This window comes from Gossypium arboreum, chromosome 1 (genome assembly GCF_025698485.1).
Source record: "Gossypium arboreum isolate Shixiya-1 chromosome 1, ASM2569848v2, whole genome shotgun sequence".
Taxonomy (NCBI): Eukaryota; Viridiplantae; Streptophyta; class Magnoliopsida; order Malvales; family Malvaceae; genus Gossypium; species Gossypium arboreum.
This window is the reverse complement of record NC_069070.1, coordinates 111,392,228-111,407,622: the sequence shown is the minus strand read 5'-3', so window position 1 is coordinate 111,407,622 and position 15,395 is coordinate 111,392,228. Positions and strand designations below refer to the sequence as shown.

Sequence of the window (15,395 nt, the reverse complement as noted above, 5' to 3'; positions counted from 1 at the left end):
CGGTAAATTGGGGCAGAGCCCTTTTAGCACTTCTTCCATCAATATAACCCATATCCCATGCAATATGTCATGTATGCAGAATGTCATGCCCATATTTGAATCAAACAATCACAGTTAAGTCATTCATATCACCAACATATATTCACCATCAAATTCGTCAACCACACAGTCCAAGTCAGTCACTTGCCCACAAGGGCAAAACAATCATTTTTCATATTATAAGGGTATTTTCGTAATTTTACCAAAAATCAGGGTTTTCCATGTTTATTACAATTTTCAATATTTCTGAGTGTTTAAACAATGATCTTTAACCCACTTATCAAATTCGGGCTTTTGGGCCCAAAACCCCTAATGGGCCCTACGAAAGCTGATTTAGCCCACTAAGCCTGCTTAACCCAAATTTTACAACAATACTGACCGTGTTAACATGCAACTTTTCCAAATTCTATTTTCTATCAATTTTACCCAAATGGGCCCAAAAGCCCATTTGGCCCAATTCCTGCCCATTGAGGCCCAACTTACCATCGTGCACAAAATTGAGTTCTTACCCGTTCCATCGATCCAAACACCGATCTTATCATATTTATCGTATCTATACCTACACGCAACATTACAAGTTCTCGAAATGCCAGTATTTTAGCATTTCGGCTTCTCAGCAGATATTAATCTAAGCTACTACGAGGGTTAGTACACACCTGTTATGGGTTAAAGTTAAAACGTTTCCATAATCAATCACCTACGATAACCACCACCTGTAACTCAAACTTAACTAATCCAATATCAATATATGTAAATCCTAAGCACATCAGTCATACGGAACATAAGGGCATATTTTTTATTTTACCATACAAGGGTATTACGGTCACTTTACCCTACAGGGGCTTTACGGTCTTTTTACCTATTAGGGGTATTTTAGTCATTTCATCCTACAAGGGTGTTTTGGTAAATCTACAAACCAAGGGTATTTCAGTAATTTTGTAAACCAATGGTATTTCTATAATTTTTAAAAAGTCAAGGGTATTTTTGTAATTTTGTAAATTAGTGGTATTTTAGTAATTTTACAAATTGAGGGTATTTCGGTAATTTCACAAACCAGTGGTATTTCGGTAATTTTACAAACTAGGTGTATTTTGGTAATTTTACAAACTAGGGGTATTTTGGTAATTCTATCCTACAAGGGTATTTCAGTAATTTCACGATCGAGGGTAAAACGGTAATTTTGTAAACTGAGGGTAAAATGGTAATTTTGTAAATCGAGGGTAAAATGGTAATTCTATAAATCGAGGGTAAAATGGTAATTTTATAAATTGAGGATAAAATAGTAATTTTGTAAATCGAGGATGAAACGGTAATTTTGTAAATCGAGGGTGAAACGGTAATTCTATAAATCGAGGGTAAAATGGTAATTCTACAAATCGAGGGCATTTCAATAATTTGGTAAACTAAAGTATTCTAAACAAGGATAACAATACGAATGGGCTAAAGCCTATTTTCGGCCCAAATGGGCCCACACGCTCGTGTAGCCCTTTTAGCCCAAATCTAGCCACAAATATGAGATTCACCTAGCCTAGTCCAATATTTACTACACAATCAAACAACTTATCCAATTGGGCCCATAGGCCCATTAGGCCCACATGACCCCTTTCGGCCCATCGGGCCCGAAGTAGCCATCCTACAGCTAGAGTAGCTAGAAATACACACCCGATAGGAGACTGGAGTTAATCCACGCTCCGAGCACTTTTAGCCGACGCCCAACCCAAACGAGCACGCCATACAGCGAAAGGGATCAGCCAAGAAAAGGTACCTTTACTCTCCTCATGGCTCCCTCTATTTAAAGCCAGCTTCGCAACCACTCTTATGTTAGCTTCCCGATGTGGGATCCCTCCAACATTAGAGTTTAAATTCAACACCAACTCTTGCCGCCCCCTGTTAGCAAAATAAATGCTCCTTGCTTGCCATGGGATTCAAACCCATGCCTCCCCTCAGATGCTCCACACGTTACTTGCCACTAAGCCACAAGGCTTTTTGTGTCATATTTTATCCACAATTAATTATAAGGTCTAAAGGCCAAAGTCCAGGTTCCCTTAAAAAAAAACCAAAATAAATTGCAAGAGCCAAGGCTTGAACCCATGCTCCTATACAACCTTAATGACGCCACAACCACTAGACTACAAGCTTCCTTGTGTCATTTATTTACCAAAATAATTTAAAAACCCTCATCCAAGCATCCAGGTTTTTTTTTCACTTAATACCAAAATTTTTGCTAAAGCCCAAGTTTGAACCCAAGATTTCTCTAACACTTCTCAAGGCCATTAACCACCAAAGTAGACATTTAATTGTGTTATTTCATTGCACAATTAAATACCTATATACAACCTCCTTACAGACTCGCACTCAAGGCCCAATACTTCTAGGCCCAAACTCGGGGTGTTACAATATCAATAAATAATTTAAAATTTTTATTCATTAAATAAAATAAAAATTCAAAAATTATACAAATAGTTCGTAAAAATAATAATATGAATAACATGGATTAACATGCATAATTACCATGTTTAAAATTTTCACATTTTAATTAATTTTTATTAAAATAATAATGATATTTAACTTTTTTTAAAAGGATAATAATTACATTTTGAAATTTAAAAGATTAAGATCAATTGGATTTAATTAAAATAAATAAATGAAAGCCAAATTGATAAAAAAATTAAACATTAAGAACTAAAATTTTCATTATGACTTTAATATTTAACTCTTAATCTTCAAGTAAATATACAAAAAATGCAATGTGTCAAGCTTGGCATTATTGCTTCAAAGAGAAAGCATTTATCAAAAGCTCGAATTTATCTAATAATTCAATCCTTTTTACAAAATTTTATTAATGCATTAACGTTTTATCCAAAGAGAATAAAAAAGATATTCTTCTTGCCTTAATTTTTTACCTTTTTAACCAAAGAAATGGATCAATATAATAACAATATTTAATTTGCCAATTTAATTAAGTAATGCCTTAGACATATTGGACAAAGCTAACTCTTAACCCTAAACCTTAACTAAACCCCACACCTTAAATCCTAAACCTTAAACCCTAAACCCTAAATTATACACCCTAAACCACCTATATATGCATACACCAACCCTTATACAAAGAGTTGGCCACAATGTATGTTGGCAAGTCTATCCCAAAACTTAGGAAAGTGTCAGCCCAAAAGTGTACGTAGGGATAGTGTTGGATAAAGCAGACTCTTATTTAAGTTTTGCCTTAAGCATACATATCCCAATCCTTATACAAAAAGTTGACCAAAGCGTATGTCGAAAAGTTTATCGCAACACTTAGGAATATATATATATCGTCTTAGGACTGGACAAATCCAACTATTATTTAAGTGTTGACTTAGGCATATATATACCAACCCTTATACAAAGAGTTGGCCAAAACATAAGTTGGCAAGTCTATCCCAACACTTAAGAAAGTGTCGCCACAATAGTGTCGTCTTAGGACTACACAAAAGCCAACTCTTATTCAAGCGTAGCCTTAGGCATACATATTCCAACCCTTATACAAATAGTTGCCTAAAGTGTATATTGGCATGTATATCCCAACACTTAAGAAAGTGTCGCCACAATAGTGTCGTCTTAGGACTACACAAAAGCTAACTCTTATTCAAGCGTTGCCTTAGGCATACATATCCCAACCCTTATACAAAGAGTTGCCGAAAGTGTATATTGGCATGTCTATCCCAACACATAAGAAAGTGTCGCCAAAATAGTGTCGTCTTAGGACTACTCAAAAACCAACTCTTATCAAGCATTGCCTTAGGCATACATATCCCAACCCTTATACAAAGAGTTGCTTAAAGCGTATCTTGGCATGTCTATCGCAACACTTAAAAAAACGTCGCCATAATAGTGTCGTCTTAGGGCTAGACAAAGCCAACTCTTATTTAAGCGTTGCTTTAAGCATGCATATCCCAACCCTTATACAAAAAGTTGGCGAAAGCGTATGTTGGCCAGTCTATCCCAACACTTAAGAAAGTGTTGCCCCATAAGTGTCGTATTAGCACTATTTTGTTGTAGTGATTGCTTAAAAAGTTCAAGAAACTTACCGAATTGTGCATCAATGCGATCTTTTTTTAATTTTGCTGGATATGGAACTAATGGTGAATATTCCTCCGGTACTGGTTTGTCACTATTTTCGGGTTTTTCTTTCCTCCTTTCGCTTTCCACGGCTTCTTGTGCTAACTTTTTTTCAGATTCCGCTAATACTTTCCCACTCCTTAGTGTAACTGCTTTGACATGCTCTCTGGATTTGGTATTACTAAATAAATTTTCTAGTGGTTTTTCCGAGATTAGTTTAGAAAGCTGGCTTATCTGAGTTTCTAGTCCTTGGATCGATGCTTGTTGATTCTTAAGTGCTGTCTTGGTATTTTGGAAACGGGTTTCTGACATTGATATAAATTTTAAGAGCATCTCCTCAAGGTTCGATTTCTTCTCTTGTTGATAAGATGGCTGTTGAAAACCCTGAGGATTTTGTGGCTTTTGATTCCTTGACCACCTCAGGAGAAATTTGGGTGGTTCCTCCAACCTGCATTATAAGTATTACTGTATGGGTTATTTTGAGATCTAAAGTTATTATTACCCATATAGTTGACTTGTTCCTCTTCGGTTGTGGGATTGAAGGATTGATATTCTGTCTGTGTACCTCCTCCGCTTGAGTCACACCTCATTACTGGATGTACCTGCGTAGAACCAAGAAAACTATCAATCTTTTTATTGAGAAGTTCTACCTGATTTGACAGCATAGTAACTGAGTCGACGTTATAAACACCGACTGTTTTTGTTGGCTTAGTCCTCATGACTTGCCACTGATAGTTATTCAGTAACATTTCTTCAATGAATTCATAAGCCTCTTCAGGTGTTTTGTTGTTTATGGTTCCGCCAGCAGCTGCGTCAACCATTTGCCGAGTCTAGGGATTCAGACCATTGTGGAATGTTTGTACTTGAAGCCAAAGCATCAAGCCATGGTGAGGGCACCTTCTCAGTAAGTCCTTGTATCTCTCCCATGCATCGTAAAGTGTTTCTAAATCCATCTACACAAAAGAAGAGATATCATTACGTAATTTAGCCGTTTTAACCGGCGAAAAATATTTTAGTAAAAATTTCTCGATTATTTGTTCCCAAGTAGTGATAGACCCTCATGGTAACGAGTTCAACCACTGTTTAGCTTTTTTTCTAAGTGAAAAGGGAAATAATCGAAGACGAATGGCATCATCAAAAACGCCATTGATTTTGAATGTATCATAAAATTTCAGGAAATTTGCTAAGTGAGCATTGGGATCTTCATCCTGCAAACCATCAAACTGAACAAACTGCTATATCATCTGAATAGTGTTAGGTTTCAATTCAAAAGTATGTGCAGCTACAGCAGGTCTAACTATGCTAGATTCAGTTCCTGTTAAAGAAGGTTTAGCATAATCATCATAGTACGTGGAGTAGGATTTTAATTAGCCACAATTGCAAGAGGTAGCTGATTGCCTTGGTTTTCGGCCAGCTCTTCGGTTGGGGTTTGAGTATTATCTTCTCGCTCGTTCTCCGTGTATCATAAACTACGCCTTATTTCTCTTTGATTTTTGTGAATTGTACGATCGATTTCTTCGTCAAAAAGTAATGGTCCTGACAGGTTTGTTCTAGTCATAAACTATAAAAACCTGCCAAGAGAGAGAAAAAGTAAATTAATAAATAATAAAATAAAATAAAATTGTAAGAAAAATAAATGGATAAAGTAATGAAAATTTAGTGTTCCTAATATTTCAGTTCCCCGGCAACGACGCCAAAAACTTCATCGTGTGATTCGTAACAAGTAATAAATATTTATAATGAAGATCAAACCTAGACTAACTATTATCACGACGAAAAGGCAAGTGCACCTATAAAACAATAGTATAGTAATAGCAAGACCGGGATATTGTACCCAAGGGAAACAAAGTACTACTAATAACTATCTTTTTATTATCTAGCCTAAGAATAAAATGGTTTGTTTTAATTAACTAATTATTTAAACTAAGAACGCACAAAGAAAAGAATTGGGGAATTGCTTTTGGGAAAATCGATTGACTTAAGACAATACCTAAGGAAAAATCCACCTAGACTTTACTTGTTTTTCTGGCTCCGAATCGGACAATTTATTCATTCAACTTGTTCCGTAGAGATCCCTAAATTATGTTATTATCCCTATTCAAGACTAATAACGTCTAATCCCTAGATTGAATAACTGAGACTTTTCTTTAATTAACACTCTAGGGTTGCATTAACTCGATCTATGGATCCCCTTATTAGGTTTCACCCTAATCCGGCAAAATCTTGTCACCCTATTTCTAGGCGCGCAATTAACTCTGCTTAATTATGGAAAATGTACTCTTAGACATGGTCTATTCCTCATCTCGAATAAGGCGTGTCTTGAATCAAGATATCTGGGATATCAAAACAAGAATTAAGAACACATAATTAAGAACAAGTTAAATATTTATCATACGATTGTAAAATAATAACAAGATTCGTCTTAGGTTTCATTCCCTTAGGTATTTAGGGATTTAGTTCATAACTAAATAAGAAAACATCTCAGAAGAATAAAGAATACAAAACTTAAAGAAAACCCAAAACTCCTGAAGGGAATTGAGGAGAGATCTTCAGTCTTGATGATGAATCCGGCTTCTGAGATGGATCAATCGGCTTCCTTGGGGTAATTCCTTAACTTGGGCTCAGCAGGGACACGCCCGTGTGACACAGCCGTGTGACACTGCCGTGTGAAGTGATTTTTAGGCCGTGTTCGATTCGTTAAATTGCACACGGGCATGTGGGTCAATGGCCAGGCCGTAGCTTCGTTCGCTTCTCCTACGCCCGTGTGTACAAGCTTCACGCCCGTGTTAATTTGACAGGTTCGACCACAGGTGGTAGACACAGGCGTGTCCCACGCCCGTGCTATTTTAACAGGTTCGCAAACGGTTCTTCCACACAGGCGTGTGGCACACCCATGTTTTTTGGCAGGGTCGACCATGGCCATATCGCACAGCCGTGGGGGAAATAGTTTGCCCTATTTTCACACGACCTTAAGCACGCCCGTGTGCTTGGCCGTGTCTCTGTGGAAACACCTGTATTCAAGATTTCTATTAGTAAGTTAGGAGTTAAGTAGAAAAATTTAAAGAAATTAATATTGTTAGTGCTTGGGTTACCTCCGAGAAGTGCTTATTTATAGTCTAAGCTCGACTTACCTCTCCGTGGAATAGTCATGGTGGTTTGAGGAGTTTTTTCTCCTCATTCCTTCTATTAATCTCATCAAAATAAGGTTTTAATTGGGTGTTGTTTACCTTAAAAGTGTCAAACTTGAGATGACTTACCTCCACCGTATCGAATGGAAAAATACTGAGTACCGTAGGAGGGATTTCCTCATTCGGTGTGTTAGTGACAATATGGGGATCTGCGGCATCTAATAAGACCTTACCACCAATCTTAAGTTGCTTTGGAGAGGTATCAGGCTCGTTTTGGCGTAGTTTCAGTTTGTCGGGTGTTCTTGGTTTGTGCGGCCTCCATTCATCGAGTTCCTCGATTTGTAATCTTCGATCTTCATGAACAGGTCCTCTACTATTGCTTGAGAATGACTCGTGTGCTTCCTTCAGACTTATTTCCTGTAAAGTAAGTTGTAACATAATGTTAGTTCTAGGAGAATGGGTTAAACGATCACCTTCATTTCCTGATGTGTTGCTAGAATTGCGAGCTTGAAGGATGATTGTTTCGTCTCCCACACGGAGTGTGAGTTCACCTGTGCCAACATCAATAATTGTTTTAGCAGTTACTAAAAAGGGCCTTCCTAGGATTAAGGGAGTGTTGCTATCTTCTTCTATGACTAGAACAATAAAGTCAACGGGAAATATAAATTTATCAATTTTAACTAGCACATCTTTAATAATACCCCTAGGGAATCTTATAGTTTTATCTGCTAATTGAATGCTCATCCTAGTCTGTTTGGGTTTCTCGAGACCTAGTTGCTTAAACATTTTGTAGGGCATGACGTTGATACTAGCCCCTAGATCAACTAATACATAATTAACATCTAAACTACCAATTAATCAAGGAATCGTAAAACTCCCTAGATCTTTTAGTTTGTTGGGTAGTTTATTTTAGAGAATGGCCGAGCAAACTGCGTTCAGCTCCACATGCGACGCCTCGTCCAACTTCTGCTCATTTGCTAAAAGCTCCTTTCAAAATTTCATTGCGTTTGGCATCTGCGATAGAGCTTCAATAAACGGTAAGTTAATATGTAATTTTTTCAAGAGTTTAAGGAATTTACCAAATTGTTCATCTGAGCGGTCTTTCCTTGTTGGGTTGGGGTATGGCACACGAGGTTTATATTCGACAGTCACTGGTTTGTTTGTATTTTGATCTACCTCACCTTTACCTTTGCTTACCACTGTTTCTTGCTTCATTTCTGGTTCAGGCTCAATGACTCCTTCGACTTCTTGAATATTAATTGTGTTGAGCTATTCTCTTGGGTTGGGTTCAATATTACTTGGCAAACTACCTTGTGGTCGTTCGGAGATCAGTTTGGAAAGCTAACCTATTTGAGTTTCGAGCCCTTGGATCGATGCTTGTTGATTTTTAAGTGCTGTCTCAGTGTTCTGAAAACGAGTTTCTGACACCGAAATAAACTTGGAGAGCATCTCTTCAAGGTTCGACTTCTTTTCCTGCTGGTAGGGTGGTTGTTGGTAGCCCGGAGGATGTTGTGGTCTTTGATTTCCATGACCAACCTATATTATAAGTGTTACTATATAGATTGTTTTGAGGTCGAGGATTATTACCCATGTAATTTAATTGCTCGTTATCCATGTTGTGGCCATAAGGTTGGTATTCTGAATGGTTTGTTCCACCTCTACTTGCTTCGCACTGCATTACTGGGTGAACCTATGAAGAACTAAGAAAATCATCAATCTCTTCATTTAAGAGTTCTACCTGATTAGAGAGCATAATGACCGAATCGACGTTATAAACACCGGTTGTTTTCGTTGGCTTTATCCTCATGACTTGCCACTGATAGTTATTCAATGACATCTTCTCTATAAACTTTTAGGCATCTTCCGGCGTTTTCTTGTTGATGGTTCCGCCAGCAACTGCATCAACCATTTGTCAAGTCGAAGGATTCAGGCCGTTATAGAATGTTTGAACCTGAAGCCAAAGCGGTAACCCATGGTGGGGGCATCTTCTCAAAAGATCCTCGTATCTCTCCCAGGCATCGTAGAGTGTTTCTAAATCCATCTGCACAAAAGAAGAGATATCATTACGTAATTTAGCTGTTTTAGCCGGCGAAAAATATTTTAATAGAAATTTTTCAGTCATTTTTTCCCAAGTAGTAATTGACCCTCGTGGTAACGAGTTCAACCATTGTTTAGCTTTGTTCCTCAATGAAAAAGGGAATAACCGAAGACGAATGGTATCATCAGAAACACCATTAATTTTAAATGTATCGCATAGATCTAAGAAGTTGGCTAAATGAGCGTTGGGATCCTCATCCTGCAAACCATCAAACAGAACAAATTGCTGTATCATTTGAATAGTGTTAGGTTTTAATTCAAAAGTATTTACAGCTACAGCAGGTCTAACTATGCTAGATTCAGTTCCTGTTAAAGAAGGTTTAGCATAATCATACATAGTGAGCGGAGCAAGATTTTGATTAGCCGCAATTGCAGGAGGTAGCTGATTGTCTTGGTTTTTAGCCATCTCTTCGATTGGGGGTTGAGTATCATCTTCTTGCTCGTTCTCTGTGTATCTTAAGCTGTGCCTTATTTCTCTTTGGTTTCTACGAACTATACGATCAATTTCTTCGTCAAAAAAGTAATGGTCCCGACGGGTTTCTTCTAGTCATAAACTATAAAAACCTGCCAAGAGAAAGAAAGAGTAGGTTAATAAATAATAATAATAATAATATTAAATAAAATTTCAAGAAAAATAAATGGCTAAAGTAATAAAAATTGAGTGTTCCTAATATTTTAGTTCCCCGGCAACGGCGCCAAAAACTTGATCGCGTTATTTCATGATAGGTTTTAAATATTTATAATTACTCGTTCTTGAACTAACTATTATCGCGATGTAGGCAAGTGTACCTATCGAACAGTAGTATAGTTTTAGCAAGACTGAATTGTCGAACCCAAAGGAACTAAAAGTACTAGTAATGACTGTCTTTTTATTATCTAGCCTAAGAATAAAGAGGTTTTGTTTTAATTAACTAATTATCTAAACTAAGAACGCACAGAGAAGAAAATTAGGGAATTACTTTTGGGAAAAATCGATTGACTTAAAACAATACCTAAGGAAAAATCCACCTAGACTTTACTTGTTTTTCTGGCTCCGAATCAGACGATTTATTCATTCAACTTGTTCCGTAGAGATCCCTAAGTTATGTTATATCCCTATTCAAGACTGATAACGTCTAATCCCTAGATTGAATAACTGAGGCTTTTCTCTAATTAACACTCTAGGGTTGCATTAACTCGATCTATGGATCCCCTTATTAGGTTTCACCCTAATCCGGCAAAATCTTGTCACCCTATTTTTAGGTGCACAATCAACTCCGCTTAATTATGATAAATGTACTCTTAGACAGGGTCTATTCCTCCTCTGAATAAGAGCTTGTCTTGAATCAGCATCTTGGGATATCAAAACAAGAATTAAGAACACATAATTAAGAACAAGTTAAATATTTATCATACGATTCAGAAAATAATAACAAGATTCGTCTTAGGTTTCATTCCCCTTCAGTATTTAGGGGTTTTAGTTCATAACTAAATAAGAAAACATCTCAGAAGAATAAAGAATACAAAACATAAAGAAAACCCAAAACTCCTGAAGAGAAATTGAGGAGAGATTTTCAGTCTTGATGATGAATCCGACTTCTGAGATGGATCAATCGGCTTCCTTGGAGTAATTCCTTACTCCCCCTTCTCCGTATCTCCTTTTCTCCTCTTCTAGGGTGTATTTATAGGCTTTGGAATGCCTTTTAGCCCTCAAAATTAGCTTTTTCCGAATTGGACTCAACTTGGGCTCGGTAGGGACACGCCCGTGTGCGATTACTTCAGGCCGTGTTCAAGCCCGCCAATTGACACGACCGTCTGGTCTGCCAGTGAGAGGAAGTCCAGGCCATGATGAGTTCATACTTTGGCCCATTTTCTCTATTTTTGGCCCGTTTCTCGTTCCTTTCGCTCTCCTATGCTCTCCTAAGTATAAAACATGAAATTAAAGCATTAGGAGCATTGAATTCACCAATTCTAATGGAAAATCATCCATAAAATGCGTTAAACATGGGGTAAAAATATGTATAAATTATGGTTTATCACTATGATTTGAGGCAATTGAAACCACATGAGAAAAATTATCCAACACATGACTTGGAGCTAGCAGCCATTGTATTTGCCTTGAAGATTTGGAGACACCGTTTATATGGTGAGACATGCTGTATATTCACCAATCACAAGAGTTTGAAGTACTTGATGAATCAAAAGGAATTAAATCTGAGACAACGAAGATGGTTAGAATTGATTAAAGATTATGAACTGATAATTGATTACCTCCCGGGAAGGGCGAACTGTAACAACCCGTTTTTAAGGTTAATTGAAACAGTGGTTTCCGGGCCGCCAAATCCAACGAGTAGGTTTGTAAATATTATATTTAATATTTACGAGTTAATTGTGATTTTAAAAATGTTTTTGATATTGTGATTTTTTTTTTGTTTTATAAACGGTTTATTAAGTTCAAGTGGTATGACCATAAGGTTAAGTGGGTTTAGAAAATGAGGTATCGGAGACCTTGTTTCTATAAACTGAGTCGTAAATATTTTTATAAATATTTACGGAATGGCAATAAGATGGTATTAAAGTTTTGTTGAAAAATTTTATCGTTTCGATAGTTAATTAAGCAAAAAGGACTAAATCGCGTAAAGTGTAAAACTTGTGTGCTATTAGTTAAGGTGTCTAACAGCTATGATTTATTAAAGTGGAGGCACTTATGTTGTAATTATACCATTTAAGTGTTAGTGGACATTTATGGGAGTTGGTATTCTTGAAATTTGTTTTAAATTAAAAGGTTAAAATAGTAAATTGGATATTAATGTTAAAATGAATAAAACAAATTATGTATCATCTTCCACTATCATTTTGGCAACTGAAAATTGAGAAAAAATGGCAGCAATGGAAGCTTTTACATTCGGCCATGGAAATTGGATTGCATGGTATGGTTTTTTATTCCCATTTTTAATAATTTTTACGTTTTGGGGATCGTTGCTTTGTGTTCTAGCTAGCCCGTATCTCCGATTTCAAAACTGTTAAAGTACTTGAATGTTGCCATTGTTGAATGCATGAGTATTTTGTTAGTTGATGCTGGAAAATAAATCATTGTTCTTAAATGTACAAGTGTTGTAAAGTGAATTTTGGTAAAAATGTCAATTTTGGATTAAATTGTGAAATGTGGAAATTTAGTGGTTACTATGTGTAATAATTTGAAAATATGGGCTGATAGTAATATATGGAAAATTCGTCTAGCTTGGGTTTGTGTTTAATTTCATGAAATTGTGATTTTATGTGATAAGGACTAAATTGTAAAAGTGTGAAATTTTAGGGGTAAAATAGTAATTTTACCAAAACATGAAATTGAGTTAAAATGAATAGAATATGAATTGAAATAGCTGAATTTGATTGATTAGATCAAGTTAAGCCACGTACGAGTCTATATCGAGGGAAAAACAAAGTTTCGGACTAGTCGATCCATTTTAACGTTTTGACGATTGAGGTAAGTTCGTATGCATTAAGTATTATTATATTTGAATATTTAATGCGTTGAAATTGTACAAATGATATATTCATGACTATTACTAAGTTAAGTAATACATCGAATAATTATATGTGGCACTTAACGTGCGAAGTATCGGGGATGGCACTTAGTGTGCGATACATCCAGAATGGCACTTAGTGTGCGAAGTAACGAGGATGGCACTTAGAGTGCGAAACATCTAGAACGACACTTAGTGTGCAAGGTATAGGATATGGCATCTAATGTGCGATACATTGAATATTCAACGGGCAAATGAAAGATGTGATTGAGTATGAGATTGGTACGAGATGATACAGGTATCTACAGAAATTGGTACAATATGGTACAGGTATGTACGAAAATTGGTACAATATGGTACATGTATGTACGGAGATTCAATTGAGTATTGAATCTATGGAAATGGTGAGTTCATGATCATTATGGAATGAATAATGATTGAATAATTAATTTGGTTGATGATTACATGTTAGGCTTTTGGGTCAAAATGAGTTGAGATATACTCCATTGTCACTCATTTAAATTGTGGCTTAATGGTTATGAGAAAAGGGTAAAGATTGGCAAATTCTTAGATTTGAATTTCTATTGAAAGCATGGAAAATAATAAGTTTTTGGATGATTTAAAGATATTTAGCTATGTGCTTGATATGTGAATACACATAAGTAATGTAAACTTTGGTCATAATGCTTTATGATAATTTTCTAGTTCATGTGATAATAAAAATTTAAAAGCTAATGTTGTTTTAGGCTAAGGCCAAGACATGTTGGATTGACTTCAATGGTTTATGCTTATAACTTGAAGTCATAAGCTTTATTTCTTTGAATTACAAACTTACTAAGCTGTGAAGCTTACTTTGTGTTATTTTTCTATGTCTTGTAGTGTTTCAAAAGTTTGCTGGGTTGAAAGTCAACGGAGATCGCATCACACTATCCTGCTATTGATTTTTGGTATTTTTACACTTTGGGGCTTGGTATATGGCATGTATAAGCTAGAATGTTTACATATTTAAGTTTTGATATGTATATATGTTATGCCATGAGAGTTGGCTAGCAAATGATATGTTTGTGCTTAGTTTTGGTATGGATTTGAATAAGTTATTGAATAATGATGATTTAGTTATAGTAAAGCATGTTTTAAGCATGAAATTGGCTGAAAATTCTAGTATAAATGTTGTCTTATGTTGCTTGTAGGAATGACCCAAAAAGGGGTGGCAATTTTGGCTTAAACCAAGCCTGCATTGTGCCACATGGCCAGGGCACACGGGCGTGCCTTTTGGCCGTGTATGCAAAGTAGTAACCTCCTAAGACTGCACGGTTAAGACACATGGGCGTGTTATATGGCCGTGGGCTTAAGTCAGTAGCTAGCTAAGTATCACATGGCCATAGCACACGGGCGTGTCTGTTGGCCGTGGGTGAAAGTCAGTATGTATACTCTGTTTTAGCACGAATGGATCACATGGGTGTGTCTGGTACCCGTGTGAGGCACACGGTCGGGGTACACGGACGTGTGACCCCTGCAGAGATGAAAATTTTCTAAGTTTCCAAAAGGTTTCAAATGTCATTGGTTTAGTCCCGAACCTTTTCCGAGCATGTTTTAAGGCTATGATGAGCCTAGTAAGGGACAATATGATTGTGAATGATAAAGGCTTTAAATTATATGCAAAATGTATGATTCGAATGTGTTTAAATGTTATGACGTAAGTCTGGTAATGCCTTAAACCCTGTTCTAGCTTGGGATACGCGTAAGGGGTGTTACATTTAGTGGTATCAGAGCTATGGTTTAGTCGATTCTCGGACTAACCTAGCGTATGTGAGTCTAGCTATACATGTCATATTACTACTCGTGATAGTGTGACATCTCCTGGCTCTAACAAAATTATTTTGTAAGATAGATATGCTTTCCTACTGAGCTAATTCTGACAGTACAGAATGTTATACTCAAACTCTTGAGTGAAAATGTGTTGGTGATGAGTTGAAACTCATAAAGGTATAAATCAAAATGCATGATATTCTACTATTCATAAATGTTATAATTATATGAGTATATGAGTTGTGAGGTTTGGTATGTGATTGTTGCATTAATATTTTGATTGTGAATTAATGATTTGATTTAGCGTATGAATTATGTGTTAAGTACGAAAGTGATCATAAGTAAAAGATGGTTAGGTATTTTGAGAATGTGGAATTAGTAATGAATTGGCCATTCATAATAGTATGTATGATGTGCATATATATGTGAGAGATAAATTTGAGGCTTTATGACCCTCACCACCATCATCGATAGAGTATTGTAATGAAATCCGTATTATATGGCTTAAATAAGCTTACAAGTGTGGAATTACATAGTTTCGTGATTGAAGGATTAGTACTGTGTACATAGTTTCGTGATTGAAGGATTAGTACTGTGATCAAATAAGAGAATGAGTCCGCAAGTGAAGACAATAACATAAAAGATATTGGATTGTGTTGAAGGTCATTTGTAATATGCAAAGTCACTGTTAAAAGAAAAGTTAAATTAGATGAAACCA

General features: G+C 36.2%; 2 non-coding genes across 2 annotated transcripts; both read left to right on the top strand.

Annotated features, from left to right (window-relative positions):
• Positions 1–5,016: 5,016 nt before the first annotated feature.
• On the top strand, positions 5,017–5,123 carry LOC128281969 (small nucleolar RNA R71). Its single transcript, XR_008272272.1, has one exon. It is a non-coding gene; the product is annotated as a small nucleolar RNA R71 (small nucleolar RNA).
• Positions 5,124–9,232: 4,109 nt separating this feature from the next.
• Positions 9,233–9,339, top strand: LOC128282492 (small nucleolar RNA R71). The gene has a single exon (XR_008272772.1). It is a non-coding gene; the product is annotated as a small nucleolar RNA R71 (small nucleolar RNA).
• Positions 9,340–15,395: the final 6,056 nt, after the last annotated feature.